The sequence below is a fragment of the Rhinopithecus roxellana genome, chromosome 7 (assembly GCF_007565055.1).
Source record: "Rhinopithecus roxellana isolate Shanxi Qingling chromosome 7, ASM756505v1, whole genome shotgun sequence".
NCBI classification, from domain to species: domain Eukaryota; kingdom Metazoa; phylum Chordata; class Mammalia; order Primates; family Cercopithecidae; genus Rhinopithecus; species Rhinopithecus roxellana.
Window position 1 is genome coordinate 94,206,943 of NC_044555.1, and position 17,118 is coordinate 94,224,060.

The following is a 17,118-nucleotide window of genomic DNA, read 5'->3' on the forward strand; positions in this document are numbered from 1 at the left end:
GCACAAATTTTTACAATTATTTAAAGTGGATTGTTACTAGGTTCCATTAAGATAAAATTGAGTGGTGACTTACTGGGGCCCAAGTTCCTAAAGACACACATATATTTAAGTATTGTCAGTGACCTAGTTTAAGTAGAATGAAGGTTTCAGGGAGTTCTGAAACAATGAACAAATATATTGTAGGTAGTTACTATCCTGGCAACACTACCTTAAAATCTGGAGATACAGTGGTGAGCAAAATAAGTACCCTGACTTCATGGAGCTGTCAGTCAAGCGGGGATGAAAGACATTAAACAATTTATTACAAATAATTATAATGGTGGTATGTTTTCTAAAGGAATACCAAAATTAATTTTATTTCTGATAGTGATCCCTCTTGAAAAGAAAAAATGAATTTTAGAACTGGAAAAGAATTTAAGACTGCGGAATATTTTCATTATATTTTGTTAAGTAATATAGTCTGTTTATTTCACATATTATATAAAATATATATGTATGTATGTATATATACCTATATAGTTAAGTGAAACAAATTGCAGAATACTGCTTATTATATGATTATGTTTTGGTGGAAACAAATGTGTGCACATAGGTTTGATCTGTTCGTATGAACAAAGAGGGTTATGGAAGAGTACTTAGCAAGCTCTTAATGTTGATTACATCAAGAGGTTGAGGTGGGGATGATTAGCTTTGTCTTTATACGTCTTTGTATTGCATTGTTTCACTGGTTATAAACAAGCACCTATTTTGAATTTGAAGATCAGCAAATAAAAGGACCTTAAAATTACAGGGACAAAAAGAAAAAGAGGAAAAGATACCAATAAAAATATCTTTTAAAGAATGCAGAGAACCAGTTTGTCCTTGCAAAAAGGGACCAGGAAGGACAGAAATGACACTCAGAATTCAGACTGTGATGAAGAGGCCATATAAAATATTTCTCCTAGAAAATAAGGGCCCCTATTTGAGATGATGAATATGTTCATTAGCTTGATTGTGGTAATCATTTCACAGTGTATACATATAGCAAATCATCACATTGTGCACTTTAATTGTGTACATTTATTTGTCAAACATACCTCAATAAAGCTGGAAAAAAAATAAAGTGATTCTTCTTTTAGTATAGAAAAGTATTGTATACCAAACTGGAAGTATTAATAATATAAGAGCAGTGCTTCTTATAGTGGCTGGTAATTTTGAAAAATATTATTTAAAAAATGACACAAGAGGCTGGGGGTGGTGGCTCACACCTGTAATCACAGCACTTTCAAAGGCCGAGGCAGGCGGATCACCTGAGGTCAGGAGATCGAGACCATCCTGGCTAACACAGTGAAACCCCATCTCTACTAAAAATACAAAAAATTAGCCGGGTGTGGTGGCACGCGCCTGTAATCCCAGCTACTTGGAAGGCTGAGACAGGAGAATCGCTTGAAACCGGGAGGCGGAGACTGCAGTGAGCTGAGATCATGCCATTGCACTCCAGCCTGGGTGACAGAATGAGACTCTGTCACAAAAAAAAAAAAAAAAAAAAAAAAAAAATTGACACAAGATGCTCTGAAACAGAATAAACCATGGGATTTTCAACATCAAAAGCGCTGTTAATGAGAAATTGTCTAAGAACCCAGTTCTTGACAAATAACTTAAATATACTTAGCATTTTAAATAAAGTTAGTGAGATGATTGACTTATGCTTTTTTTTTTTTTTTTTGAGACAGAGTCTCACTCTGTCACCCAGGCTGGAGTGTAGTGGTGTGATCTTGGCTCACTGCAACCTCCATCTCCCAGGTTCAAGCAATTCTCCTGTCTCAGCCTCCCAAGCAGCTGGGACTACAGGCGCATACCACCACACCTAGCTAATTTTTGTATTTTTAGTAGAAACAGGGTTTCACCACATTGGTCAGGCTGGTCTAGAACTCTCATCCTCAGGTGATCCACCCGCCTCGGCCTCCCAAAGTGCTGAGATTACAGGCATGAGCCACCACACCCGGCCAGTAATGGCATTTTTTTAAACAACATTCCATATCTCAGCCCTAATTTAAAAAATATGTGCAATTAGTGTCTATTAAAATTAAGATGTTCATACTTTTTGGCCTAGCAAACCCATTCTAGTAATCTCTCCCACAGAAATAGGGGCAAATGCATTATTTTGTTGTTGTTGTTGTTGTTTTGTTTTTGTTTGGAGACAGGGTCTTACTCTGACACCCAGGCTGGAGTGTAGTGGTGTAATCATGGCTCACTACAGCCTCCAATTCCTAGACAGGTAAACCGCATGTCTTGGGGGTTTGGCATACAAATTATTTTGTCACCCAGGTAATAAGCATAGTTCCCAATAGTCAGTTTTTTAATCTTCTCCTTCTCCCACCCTCCACCCTCAAGTAATCTCTGGTGTCTGTTGTTCCCCTTTTTGTGTCACGTGTTCTCATTTAACTCTCACTTATAAATAAGAATATGCGACCAGGTGTGGTGTCTCATGCCTGTAATCCCTGCACTTTGAGAGGTCAAAGCAGGCGGATTACCTGAGGTCAAGAGTTCGAAACCAGCCTGACCAGCATGGGGATACCCCATCTCTACTAAAAATATAAAATTAGCCGGATGTGGTGGCACATGCCTGTAATCACAGCTACTCGGGAGGCTGAAGCAGGAGAACTGCTTGAACCTGGGAGGCAGAGGTTGCAGTGAGCCAAGATTACGCTGTTGCATTCCAGCCTGGGCAACAAGAGCGAAACTCTGTCTCAAAATCAATAAATAAATAAAAATAAAAATAAAAAAAGAAAAGGCACGCCTGTAATCCCAGCACTTTGGGAGGCCAAGACGGGGGTTTACTTGAGGTCAGGAGTTTGAGACCAACCTGGCCAACATGGTGAAACCCCATCTCTACTGAAAATACAAAAAATTAGCTGGGCATGGTGGCGCACAGCTGTAGTCCCAGCTACTCGGGAGGCTGAGGCAGGAGAATTGCTTGAGCCTGGGAGACAGAGGTTGCAGTAAGCCGAGATCGCACCACTGCACTCCAGCCTGGGTGACACAGCGAGACTCTGTCTCAAAAAAGAAAAAAGAGAACATGTGGTATTTTTTATTCTCTGTTCCTATGTTAGTTTGCTTATAAGAATGACTTCACCTCCATCCATGTTGCTGCAAAGGACATGGTCTCATTCTTTTTTATGGCTGCGTAGTATTCCATGGTATATACGTGCCATATTTTTTTCAGCCAGTCTACCATTGATGGGCATTTAGGTTGATACTATGTTTTTGGTGTTGTGAATAGTGCTGCAATAAACATATGCATGCATATGTCTTTATGGTAGAATGAATTATATTCCTTTGGGTATATTCTCAATAATGGGATGGCTACGTCAAATGGTAATTCTGTTTTAAGCCCTTTGTGGAATCATCACACTGCTTTCCACAATTGCTCAACTAATTTACATTTTCACCAGAAGCGTATAAATGTTACCTTTTCTCCACAACCTTACCAGCATCCGTTATTTTTGACTTTTTAATAATAGCCATTCTGACTGGCACAAGATGGTATCCCATTGTGGTTGTGATGTACATTTCTGTAAAGATTAGTGATGATGAGCATTTTTTCATGTATTTGTTGGCCACATGTATGTCTTCTTTTGAGAAGTGCCTGTTCATGTCTGTATTAGTCTGTTTTCACACTGCTATAAAGATACTACCTGAGACTGGGTAATTTATAAAGGAAAGAGGTTTAATTGACTCACACGCCTTCTTTTATTTATTTATTTATTTATTTATTTATTTATTTATTTAAGACAGTCTCATTCTGTTGCCCAGGCTGCAGTGCAGTGGCACAATCTCGGCTCACTGCAACATCTGCCTGCCAGGTTCAAGCAATTCTCCCACCTCAGCCTCCCGAGTAGCTTGGACTACAGGCACATGCCACCACACCCAGTTAAGTTTTGTATTTTTAGTAGAGACGGGGTTTCACCATGTTGACTGGGATGGTCTTGAACCCCTGACCTCAGGTGATCCACCCACCTTGGCCTCTCAAAGTGCTGGGGTTACAGGCTTGAACCACCGCGCCTGGACTGACTCACAGTTCTGCATGGCTAGAGAAGCCTCAGGAAACGTACAATCATAGTGGAAGGTGAAGGGGAAGCAAGGCATGTCTCCTTATGGTGGAGAGAGAGAGAGAGAGAGGAAGAGTGAGGAAGTGCTACATTTAAAACAATCAGCTCTAGTGAGAACTCCCTCACTATCATGAGAACAGCATGGGGGAAACCATCCTCATGATCCATTCACCTTTCACCAGGTCTCTCCGTGGACACGTGGGGATTACAATTCAAGATGAGATTTGGGTGGAGACACAAAGCCAAACCATATCATTGTCCTTTGCCCACTTTTTAATGGTGTTGGTTTTTGCTTGTACATTCATTTAAGGTCTTTATAGATTCTGGATATTAGACCTTTGTTGGATACATAGTTTGCAAATATTTTCTCCCATTTTGTAGGTTGTCTGTTTACTCTGTTGAGAGTTTCTTTTGCTGTGCAGAAGCTCTTTGGATAATTAGGTCCCATTTGTCAATTGTTGTTTTTGTTGCAATTGCTTTTGGCATCTTTGTCATGAAATCTTTGCCAGGGCCTATGCCATTTAGTATTTTCTAGGTTAACTTTCAGGTTTCTATAGTTTTAGGTTTACATTTAAGTCTTCAACTCATCTTGAGTTTAATTATTTTCCTTTTTATTTTATTTTATTTTTTTTGAGACAGAGCCTCGTTCTGTCGCCCAGGCTGGAGTGCAGTGATGCAATCTCGGCTCACTGCAACCTCCGCCTCCCAGGTTCAAGCGATTCTCCTGCCTCAGCCTCCTGAGTAGCTGGGATTACAGGCATGCGCCAGCATGCCCGGCTGATTTTTGTATTTTTAGTACAGACGGGGTTTCACCATGTTGGTCAGGCTGGTCTCAGACTCCTGACATTGTGATCTGCCTGCCTCGGTTTCCCAAAGTGCTGGGATTACATTGAGTTGATTTTTGTGTATGGTATAAGGAAGAGGAACATACTTCAAAATAATAAGAGCCATATATGACAGCCCCACAGCCAACATCATACTGAATGGGCAGAAGCTGAAAGCATTCCCCCTTGAAAACCGGCACAAGACAAGGATGCCTTCTCTCATCGCTCCTATTCAACATAGTATTGGAAGTTCTGGGCAGGACAATCAGGCAAGAGAAAGAAATAAATGACATCCAAATAGAAAGAGAGGAAGTTAAACCGTCCCTGTTTGTGGATGATATGATTCTACATCTAGAAAACCCCATAGTCTCTGCCCAAAAGCTCCTTGATCTGATAACTTCAGCAGTTTCAGGATACAAAATCAATGTACAAAAATCAGTAGTATTCCTATACACCAACAACATCCAATTGAGAGCCAAATCAGAAATACAACCTCATTCACAATAGCCACGAAAGAATGAAATACCTAGGAATACAGCTAACCAGGGAGGTGAAAGAACTCTACAAAGAGAACTACAAAACACTGCTTAAAGACATCAGAGATGACGCAAACAAATGGAAAAACATTCCATGCTCATAGATAGGAAGAATCAATATTGTTAAAATGGCCATACTGCCCAAAGAAATTTACAGATTCAATGTCATTCCTAACAAACTACCAAAGACATTCTTCAGATAATTAGAAAAACCAATTTAAAAATTCATATGGAACCAAAAGACAGCCTGAATAGCCAAGGCAACCCTAAGCAAAAGAACAAAGCTAAGGGCACCAAGCTACCTGACTTCAAACGATACTACAGGACTACAGTGACCAAAACAGCATGGCACCGGTACAAAAACAGGTACGTAGACAAACGGAACAGAATAGAGAGCTCAGAAATAATGCTTCACACCTACAACCATCTGATCTTTGACAAAGTTAAAACAAAAAAACAAAAAGCAAAAAACAAAACAAACAAACAAAAAAAGAAATGGGGAAAGGACTCTCTATTCAATAAGTGATGCTGGGATAACTGGCTAGCCATATGCAGAAAATTGAAACTGGATATTCTTATTTGTAATAGCAAAAGTGGGAAATAGCCATTAATAAGGGAATGTTTGAATTTATTATGGTACATCCATATAATAGAATATTAAGCATAAAATAGAGACCTTATTTCACTAACCGGCACTAAACACTTCCTTAAACACAGAAAGCTACACCTTGTGTGGGAGAGTTACTTTGAATTTGATTGCCTTTATGTACACAGCAGGCAAGGCAAGAATGCATTAAAAACTGACAACACGGCATTTTGGGTAAGTCTCTTCTATCAAGCGCATGCATTATTCAGCATGAGAGGTCATTAACTCCCAGTAATTAGAGATTCACTTGCAAGTGAGCACTCAAATCTGCCCAAAGGCCTTTGGGAAATTAAGACAACTTTCCACAAGAATTCTCTGGAATAAAAAATATTAAAGGACATCTACAGTGAATTTTCTGCATAACATCTTTTTGAAGGGTTAAAAATGTTTTCTGTGATTACCTTAATAAAGTACCTATAATATATGTACCTCTTCTGCCCAGAGTTTCTCAACTGTTCATGTTCAATAAACAAACTCTCTTGTCTGAACAAATGTATTATTGTTTCCATTTGTGTATAGAATAATCTTTAAATGGGTCTCATTTGTGTGTTCAGGCATATTCATGCTTGTAATTTCATTTCAAAAAAAATTTTTTTTATTTGGTGGCCATCTGAGAGTTTTTTTTTTTATTCTTGAGTCAGAGTCTCACTCTGTTGCCCAGGCTGGAGTGCAGTGGCACCATCTCAGCTCACTGCAACCTCTGCCTCCTGGGTTCAAGCGATTCTCGAATCTCAGCCTCCCAAGTAGCTGGGATTACAGGTGCACCACCATGCCTGGCTAATTTTTTTGTATTTGTAGTAGAGACGGGGTTTCACCATGATAGCTAGGCTGGTCTCGAACTTCTGACCTCAAGTGATCCACCCTCTTTGGCCTCCCAAAGTGCTAGGATTACAGGCGTGAGCCACAGCGCCCAACCAGAGCTTTCTTTTTTAAATTAACAAACCCATTTACTCTCCAGCAAACATATATTAAGTGTTTGCAATACATCCGGCATTGTGTTAAAGATTATTTAAACTTTTTTATTATGGGTAATTTCAAACATATACAAAAGTAGAAAAAAAAACTATAATGAAATCGCTTTTTATGTAGATTTAACATCATCAACTCAAAGCCAGTCTAGTTATACCTGTACCCATATTTCATTCCTTTCTAGATTATTCAAATGTGTCTCCTGAACGTTATATATTTTATATAATTTCATCCATAAAGATTTCTGTATGTCTCTATAAGACATAAGGAATTCTTAAGAAAAACCCGCAATACCACTAGAACAACTAAAAAATTCCTCAATATAATCAAACATTCAGTCTGTGTTCAAATTACCAATGTCACAAATGTGATTTTTTAACAGACTGAATCAGAATCCAAATAGTCTTCACATTGTGATTGTTTTTGTGTCTCTTAGTTCTCTGTTGTCTATAAGTTTCTTCTCTCTCTTTCTCCCCTTGATATGTATTTATTGACAAAATTTGGTGGTTTGTCTTTTTTGTTTGTTTTAGAGACAGGGTTTCACTCTGTCACCCAGTCAGGGGTGCAGTGGTGCAAACATAGCTCACTGCAGCTTCAAACTCCTGGGCTCAAGTGATTCTCCTGCCTCAGCCTCCCAAGTAGCTGGGACTACAGGCTTGTGCCACTAAACCCAGATGTTTTTTAAAATTTTTTGTAGAAATGCACTTTGTTGCCCAGAGTGGTCTTGAACTCCTGGCTTGAAGTGATTGTCCTGCCCCGGCATCCCAAAGTGCTGGGATTACAGTCATGAGCCACTGCACCCAGCCTTGTTTTCTTGTACCTTTACCTAGTCTGGTGCTGATTGCCTCATCCTGGTTCCTTTAATATATTTCTCTGTCTTTTGTGTTCCTCATAAACAGGTAGTTGGATATTAAGTAGGGCTGGGCCTGGTGTGATGGTGGCTTACGCCTGTAATCCCAACACTTTGGGAACCTGAGGTGGGAGGATTGCCTGAGCCCAGGAGATGGAGGCTGCAGTGAGCTAACTTCAGCCTATGATCGTGCCACCACGCTCCATTCTGGCGACAGAGTGAGACCCCGTTTCAAAAAACCAAACAGAAAAAGAAAAGAAAAAGAAAAGAAAAGTGTGATTGCCAGATTTAGCAAAGATAAATGCAGGACTCTTAGTTAAATTTAATTTCAGATAAACAATGAATGGTTTTGTAGTATAAGCATGTCCCAAATATAATGTATGGGACATACTAAATATTGCTTGGGATGTGCTTACACCAAAATATATACATATATAATATATATAATATGTGAAATATATAATATATAAATAAACTCTCCTCTCTTTCTCTCTCTCTGTGTGTGTGTGTATAGTTGTTTATTTGAAATTCAATTTTCACTGGGCATCCTGAATTTTATCTGGCAACACTAAGCTTAATCTCAAGGCTATGCTAGATTCAGGATCAATATTTTTTTTGATACAGGGTCTCACTTTGCTGCCCATGCTGGAGTACAGTGGCACAATCATGGCTCACTGCAGCCTCAAATTGCTGGGCTCAAGCAATCCTCCCGCCTCAGCCTTCTGAGTGGCCGTAACTACAAGTGTGCGCCAAGACAATCACCTATTTTTTCAGTTTTATTTTTTGTAGAGACAAAGTCTCCCTGGTCTCACTATATTGCCCAGGCTGGTCTCGCACTCCTGGGCTCAAGGGATTCTCCTGCCTCAGCATCCCAGAGTGCTGGGATTACAGGCATGAGCCACCAAACTTGCCCAGGTTTTTTTTTTTTTTTGAGATGGAGTCTTGCTCTGTCTCCCAGGCTGGAGTGCAGTGGCATGATCTTGGCTCACTGCAACCTCCACCTCCCAGGTTCAAGTGATGATTCTCCTGCCTCAGCCTCCTGGTATAGCTGGGATTACAGGTGCCCGCCATCATGCTGGGCTAATTTTTGTATTTCTAGTAGAGATGGGGTTTCACCATGTTGGCCAGGCTGCTCTCGAACTCCTGACCTCAAGTGATCCACCTGCCTCGGCCTCCCAAGGTGCTGGGATTACTGGCGTGAGCCACCGCACAGTCATTTTTTAAAAGGCAAAACTGCTTCATAGCGGGTGGTGTGTGTTTCACTCAGGAGATACATAATGTCTGGTTGTCTCTCTTTGTGATGATAGCTGCCTTTGATGCTCAATATCTAAACTGGTAATTCACTAGGGTTGCAATATGGTGATCTAATTTTCCAAGGCATATTTTAAAGAGGAAGCTTAGTTTTGTGATTAAGAGGTCCTGCTCTGAGATGGGAAAGACTTGGTTTTGATATTTGGTCCTACCACTTCCTAGCTGTGTGACCTGGAACAAATCAATTTGCTTCTCTCAACCGTAGCTTCCTCATCTGTAAAACAATAATAGTACCTATCTCATAAAGTTTTCGTGAGGATTAAATAAGGTAAGGTATGTAGGGGGTTTAAAACAGTGCCTAGCACACGGTAGATGCTTAATAAAAACCAGCTGTATCTCATGAGATTCTTGAAGATTTATGGCCTTTCAGATTCAGAATTTTCCAATATTCAAATCCTCCATTCAACAGTTAAATTACATTTTCACATTGTTTATAAACATAATAATAAAGGTCTACGAATGAACAGTCTCTCATATTTGTCCAGTGCTTTATAGCCAACAAGGGCCTTCTTCACATGCATTCTTACTTGATCCTCATAGCTGCATTTTAACCAGAAAGACCAGTTTTGTTCATTTTTTACATCTGAAGAATCTTGGCCTTAGGGAGGCAATTTGCTACACATAACACATCCAGAAAGTCACACAATAGAGCAGGGAGTAAGTCCTAGCCCAAGGCTCTTTTGATGGAAATCAGGTCTTCCCTCCTGCAAAGATTTCATTTCTTGGTTTCAGTTACAACACCACTGTCTTGTTTTCAACTTTTCTTTTCTTCCTCAATCATTTACTTGTTTGTTTATAGTTTTTTTTGGTAGAGACACTACATTGTCCAAGCTGGTCTCAAACTCCTGGCCTCAAGCCATCCTCCCACCATGGCCTCCCAAAGTGCTGAAATTAACCGGCGTGAGCCACTGCACCCAATCCAACCTTTCAACTTCTCATTTCTTTCAAACTATTCCCTCCTCATCCCCATTCTTGTTGTCTCTTTCTCTTCTGCCCAAATATAGTCATTCTGAATTTCTCTCCTTAGGTCATTTTTATTGTTATATTCTCCCCCTATGATATCTACTCAATAGCTTCATCTAGTCAAATAGCTTCAACTACTCCCTCTGGGAGGATGATTTCCAAATCTGTATTTCTGGCCTCTATGTCTTCCTTGAGTTTTGGACCTGAAATTTCAATTGCCTGCTTGATATCTCCATATGACTGTTTCAGATAGAATCCAACATTTAATGAATCTGCTTATTTGGATCCTGATTTCAAACAATCAACTATAAACAAACAAGTAAATGATTGAGAACATTTAAATGCTTAATGGATATTTGACTACATTACAGGCTTAATGTTAATTTTTAGGCGGCCAGGCATGGAGGCTCAAGCCTGTAATCTCAGCATTTTGGGAGGCCATGGCAGGAGGATTGCTTGAGCCTAGGAGTTTGAGGCCAGCCTGGGTAACATGGCAAGACTCTGTCTCTGCAGAAAATTTAAAAAATTAGCATGCACCTGAGGTCCCAGCTAATCGATAGGCTGAGGCGAGAGGATCACTTGAGCTTAGGAGGTTGGGGCTTCAGTGAGCTCTGTTTTTGCCACTGCACTCCAGCCTGGGCATCAGAGTGAGACCCTGCCTCAAAAATTTTTTTAGTTGAGATAATTGTATGTAATTGTAATTAGAAATATATAGTGAATCGTGGATTATATCATATGATGTCTGAGATTTACTTCAAAATAATTCAATTCAGAAAACAGTATGGAGGTTCTTCAAAAAATTAAAAGTAGAGTTACTATACGATCTAGCAATCCCATTACTGAGTATTTATCCAAGAAAAATCAAATTAGTATGTTGAGGAGATATTTGACATCCATGTCCATTTCAGCACTATTCATAATAGCCAAGATATGGAACCAATCTAAGTGTCCAACAGTGAATGAATGGGTCAAGTGCAGTATGTATACACAATGGAACACTATTCAGCCACCAAAAAGAAGGTAATTCTGTCATTTGTGACAGTATGGATGAATCTGGAGGACATTATGTTAAGTGAAATAATCCAGGCACAAGAAGACAAATGGATCCCTTAGAAGTAGAGTAGAATAGTGGTTGCCAGTGGCTGGGGGGATTAACAGGAAGAAGGGTTGGGGGGAGGTTGGTCAAAGGATACATATTTACAGTTAGATAGGAGGAATAAGTTCAAGAGATCTCTGATACAGCAAGGTGACTATAGTTAATAAGGATATATTGTATCCTTGAAAAATGTAAAGAGAGTTGATGTTATGTGCTTTCACTGCAAAAAAATGATTAACTATGTGAGATTCTGTAGTTGTTAATTAGCTGAATTTAACCATTCTACAATGTTTATATACTTCAAAAACATCATGTTGTACACGATAAATATAAACAACTTTACATGTAAATTTAGAAAATAAATACATTTGAAGCCAGGCGCTGTGGCTCACTCCTGTAATCTCAGCACTTTTGGAGGCTGAGGCCAGTGGATCACGAGGTCAGGAGTTCGAGACCAGCCTGGACAGCATGGTGGAACCCTGTTTCTACTAAAAATACAAAAAATTAGCCAGGTGTGACCAGGCACAGTGGCTCACCCCTGTAATCCCAGCACTTTGGGAGGCCAAGGCGGGTGAATCACAAGGTCAGGAGATCAAGACCATCCTGGCTAACTCGGTGAAACCCTGTCTCTACTAAAAATACAAAAAATTAGCCGGGCATGGCGGCGTGTGCCTGTGGTCCCAGCTACTCAGGAGGCTGAGGCAGGAGAATGGCATGAATCTGGGAGGCAGAGCCTGTAGTGAGCCGAGATCACACCACTGCACTCCAGCCTGGGCGACAGAGCAAGACTCTGTCTCAAAAAAAAAAAAAAAAAAAAAAAAAAAAAAAAAAAAAAAAATAGCCAGATGTGGTGGCGTGCACTTGTAATCCCAGCAACTCGGGAGGTTGAGGCAGGAGAATCGCTTGAACCCGGAAGGCAGAGGTTGCAGTGAGCCGAGATCACACCACTGCACTCCAGCTTGAGTGAAAGAGCCAGACTCCATCTCAAAAAATAAACAAACAAACAAACAAAACCCAAAAAACATACATTTGAAAAAATAAAAAAAGTTCCAAGTTCAATTCAGGAAGGGGACGAATAGGTAAGATTGATGAAACAAAATTGACCATGAGGTGATAATTGTTGAGCTAGGTAATGGGTATATAGGGCTTCAATATCCTATTCTCTCTATTTTTCTCTCTGTTTGAAAATTTGCATAATAAAGATTTAAAAATATTAGATCCAAAATCAAATTGATCAACCTCACCTACATCCATCTCCTGACAATTGTTTTCCTATTAATGTCCTCTTATCTTCCCAGTTACTTATTGTGAACACGCAAAGTTCTCTTGGTTTTCTCCTTCTCCCTAACCTCTAGGTCCAGTCAGTTGCTGTCAGGTCAATGCTCCCTTCACAGTGAATCTTGTATCCATTTTTTTCTTTTCAAACTGCCACCACTTTATTAAGTCCTTCGTCACTTCTTGCCTGAAATAGTGTAATAGCATACACATATTCCTCCCCATTTCCAGTCCCTCCTTACTTTATGCATATCAAACATCCAGCATAGTGCTTGGTACTTAGTTATTTTATTTTATTTTACTTTATTTTATTTTATTTTATTTTATTTTATTTTTTTGGAGTGCAGTGGTACCATCTCAGGTCACTGGAACCTCCACCTCCCGGGCTCAAGTGATTCTCGTGCCTCAGCCTCCCAAGTAGCTGGGACTACAGGCATGCACCACCACGCCCGGCTAATTTTTTGTATTTTAGTAGAGATGGGGTTTCACCATGCTGCCCAGGCTGGTCTCGAACTTCTGAGCTCAGGCGATCTGCCCACCTCTGCCTCCCAGAGTGCTGGGGTTACAGGCGTGAGCCACCGCGCCTGTTCAACACTTAGTTCTTTCTCCCTTTCTCCTCAACCATGAATCCATCTTTCTCACTAGTGCCTGCTTAACCCTCTGATTGCGTCTTCTGTCTTCCCTGAGAGACATGCGTAGACACTAGGTATGCTTTCATTTTTATTTTATTTATTTATTTGTTTATTTATTTATTTATTGAGACACAGTCTCAGTCTGTCACCCAGGCTGGAGTGCAATGGCACAATCTTGGCTCAGTGCAACCTCCGCCTCCTGGGTTCAAGCAAGTCTCCTGCCTCAGCCTCCCAACTAGCTGGGATTACAGGCGTGAGCCACCAGTCCTGGCTAATTTTTATATTTTTAGTAGAGACAGGGTTTCGTTATCTTGGCCAGGCTGGTCTCGAACTCTTTAGCTCAGATGATCCACTCACCTCAGCCTTCCCTGAGAGAGACTGCCCTTCACTTCCTTTCAGCATTGCTTTGCTCTCTGTCCTTGTTGGATCCTCAGTGGGCTTCACTGCTGCCTTCATTCCACCCCAACTGCCATGCTTTGCGGAGGAAACGTGTGCGTTTGAATAAAGACTGACTTCTCAGTTCCAAAGTTAGATGTGAGAGCAGTATTTTTTTCTAGCTCTGGATGAATGGGCCTTTACATTTTGAGAAAATAGTCATACTAAATGTGAGTAAAAGAGAAGCGAGTTTTAAATCTCCCTCTTGTCCCCCCACTCAGTTGGGCAGAAAAAGGAAGATCTTTAGTTCAGAGGGATCAGCTTCTAGATCCAGGCAGGATAGGGTAAATACTAATGTTGAAGAAGGAAATGGGTGGATGTTATTCCAGTAAGCTGGGGGCTTCTTGAGGAAATACTTCTTGCCTAGTTCTGGTCAAGTGATGAACAGCAAGAGCTGCCACCAGTGGGTCTTACAGAATCAACATCAGCAGTGTAGATTGGGTGAATGTGCTGTAGCCCAGGGATGCCTCAGGGAAATGGCTATAGAACCTTTGTTTTTTGAGGTCTGTCTGGTGTAGTTCTGTTTGTTATGGACAGCAGCCAAGCCGTCAGGGATTGGGCTGACCATGCACAAAGAACCGTCCTATCCTTTAAATAGAAAATGCCATAAGTCAATCACATTCTACCATTTTAAGCATAACACTTGTAACTAAATCAAACTGCTGTATTATAATGAAAATGCATCCTCCTGTTTTATATTTAAGGCCCACAGGCTTCAACTAATTTAGGGGACCATCTGGTAGGAGAGAGAGAAAGTCTCATTACAAAGTGGCATTTGTTTTCAGGCTCAGACCTCAAAAGGGATTGTCCTGAAGACCCCAACCAATTCCCTGTGTGAGGGTCTAGCGCTCCTGACCCTACCACTTAGGTAGAAAGAACATGACTTTGGAGTCAGATAAGATTCAATTCTTTCCTTCAACTTTCCCAAGCTGGGTGCTTTGAGCCACAGGACTCCTGAGGTTTGAGTTTTCTCAGTTTCCTCATATGTAATATGGGAATTAGATTATACCTGAAGTTGTTTGGAAGATTAGAGGAGACATAGGCTCCCAGAGGGACCCTAGAGCTATTGGTCCCCTTCCCAATATCTGTAACTTAATCCTCCTTCATTGTATGCACTCTGAGTCTTGCTATTCTGGCCTTCTTTGCCTAACATCCACTTTTACATACATAGACACTAGGCATGCTTTTATTTTTCTTTTATTTATTTATTTTTTTTGAAATGCAGTCTCACTCTGCCACCCAGGCTGGAGTGCAATGGTGTGATCTCAGCTCACTGCAACCTCCACCTCCTGGGTTCAAGCGATTCTCCTGCCTCAGCCTCCGGAGTAGCTGGGATTACAGGCACGAGCCACCACGCCCGGCTAAGTTTTGTATTTTTAGTAGAGATGGGATTTCACTATGTTGGCCAGACTGGCCTCAAACTCCTGAGCTCAGGTGATCCACCTGTCTCAGCCTCCCAAAGTGCCAGGATTACAAACATGAGCCACCACGTCCTGCCTAAGCATGCTTTTAAACAGATCTTTGAACTAAAGGGCTAAAAAATAAGTTTTGCTCTAATGCTGTTGTTTGTTCACTTTTCTAGGAAGTAAAGAATTGAAATTGTGATTGCCCTGGTATAAACTTGTCAGAAGGCAACTTTGCCTCTTATGTAGTGTGCTGAGCAAATCTATTCTCAAAGTCCTCCTCTCCTATATTTACACAGTTGAAAGGATTAGATTAGTTGGTTGGGACAAATCCTGGTTGCAGCTCAGGGGTGGGGAGGAGAGGGAGTGAAGAGTAGGTTGGTTAGAAATGGAAAATATGGGAATAAGGATGCTTTTAGACTCTATCTAGATAACTGTTATGTAGGTTACAGCTTTATTTCAAGTGAGAATGTGAATATGGCTGTTTTCCTAGTTAGAGCCTAATGCTCAAAATTGCCTTGATACCAAGAAACAGAATTAAACAGTGATGATTAATATTGGCAGAATGTAATTGCTGAAGCTGAGTCATGGATACCTGGAACTTCATTGTGTGATTCTTTATACTTTTATGTGTGTTTGAAAATATCCATAATTAAAAGATTTTTATGTGACAATAGAGGTCAAGAACTGAGGAGTTTGACTGTCATGTCAGAAAAACTAGTACAGCATATCTGAACCAATGTAATTTGTTAGAGGAAATTATGGTGATTTCTATAATGCTTATTTAGTTAACTGGATTTACTTGGAAGATTATATAGCATATGGCAAACAGATAAAACATTCAGTGAATATAATATAAATTGATCTCAAAAAAGTTTTTAGTGTTTTTTTCTTTTTTTGGCCTGGTGCTGTGGCTCATGCCTGTAATCCCAGCATGAAGTGGGAGGATGAAGTGGGCAGATCACTTGAGGTCAGGAGTTCAAGAGCAGACTCGCCAACATGGTGAAACCCCATCTCTACTAAAAATACAAAAAAAATTAGCCATGCATGGTGGTGTGCGCCTGTAGTCCCAGCTACTTGGGTTGCTGAGGCAGGAGAATTGCTTGAATCCGGGAGGCAGAAGTTGTAGTGAGCTGAGATCATGCCACTGCACTCCAGCCTGGGCGACAGAGCGAGACTCCGTCTCAAAAAAAAACAAAAAAAACAAAAAAAAAGGGTGTTTTTGTTTTTGTTTTAATTCAGACGGGATTTGTAGGTCACCAAAAGGCTTCTGACAGGATGTCACAACCACTGGTTCTATTTTTTTTTGTTTTTTTTTTTTACGAGACAGTGTCTTGCTCTGTCACTCAGGCTGGAATGCAGTGGCATGATCATGATCATGGCTAACTGCTGCTTCAACCTCCTGGACCCAGAAGATTCTCCTGCCTCAACATCCTGAGTAGTTGGAACTACAGGCACCAGGCGCAAGCGACCATACCTAGTAAATATGTTTTATTTTTGTAGCATAGGATCTCACTATGTTGCCCAGGCTGATCTCAAACTCCTGGCGATCCCTCTCACCTTGGCTTCCCAAAGTGTTGGGATTATAGGCATGAGCCACCACTCCCAGCTGTGCATAACATCTGTTTTTAAGGGAATTGAGTCACCATAGGATTGTAACCCGCTTTCCTCTGAGTAGATATTGCCTGAGAAGTAGGAAACAAAGATAAAGATAAAGGAGGTTAAAGGATTGTTTTGACATTTCAAAAGCATGACTCTTTAGGGATAGGATTGGGTGGAGCAACATTTTTTAATAAATATATTTCTGCAAAAGAGCTGAAGGAATGCACAGTGAAATCTCTGAGTTGATTACATTAAACTCTTCTTGAGCCATGAATTACTTTTATTTTTTATAAACTAGGAAGAAGCCGAATATCTGAATAGACCAATAACAAGTTCTGAAATTGAGGCAGTAATTAATAGCCTACCAACCAAAGAAAGTACAGGACCAGACGGATTCACAGTCGAATTCTACCAGAGGTACAAAGAGGAGATGATACCATTCAACTGTTCCAAACAATAGAAAAAGAGGGAATCCTCCCTAACTC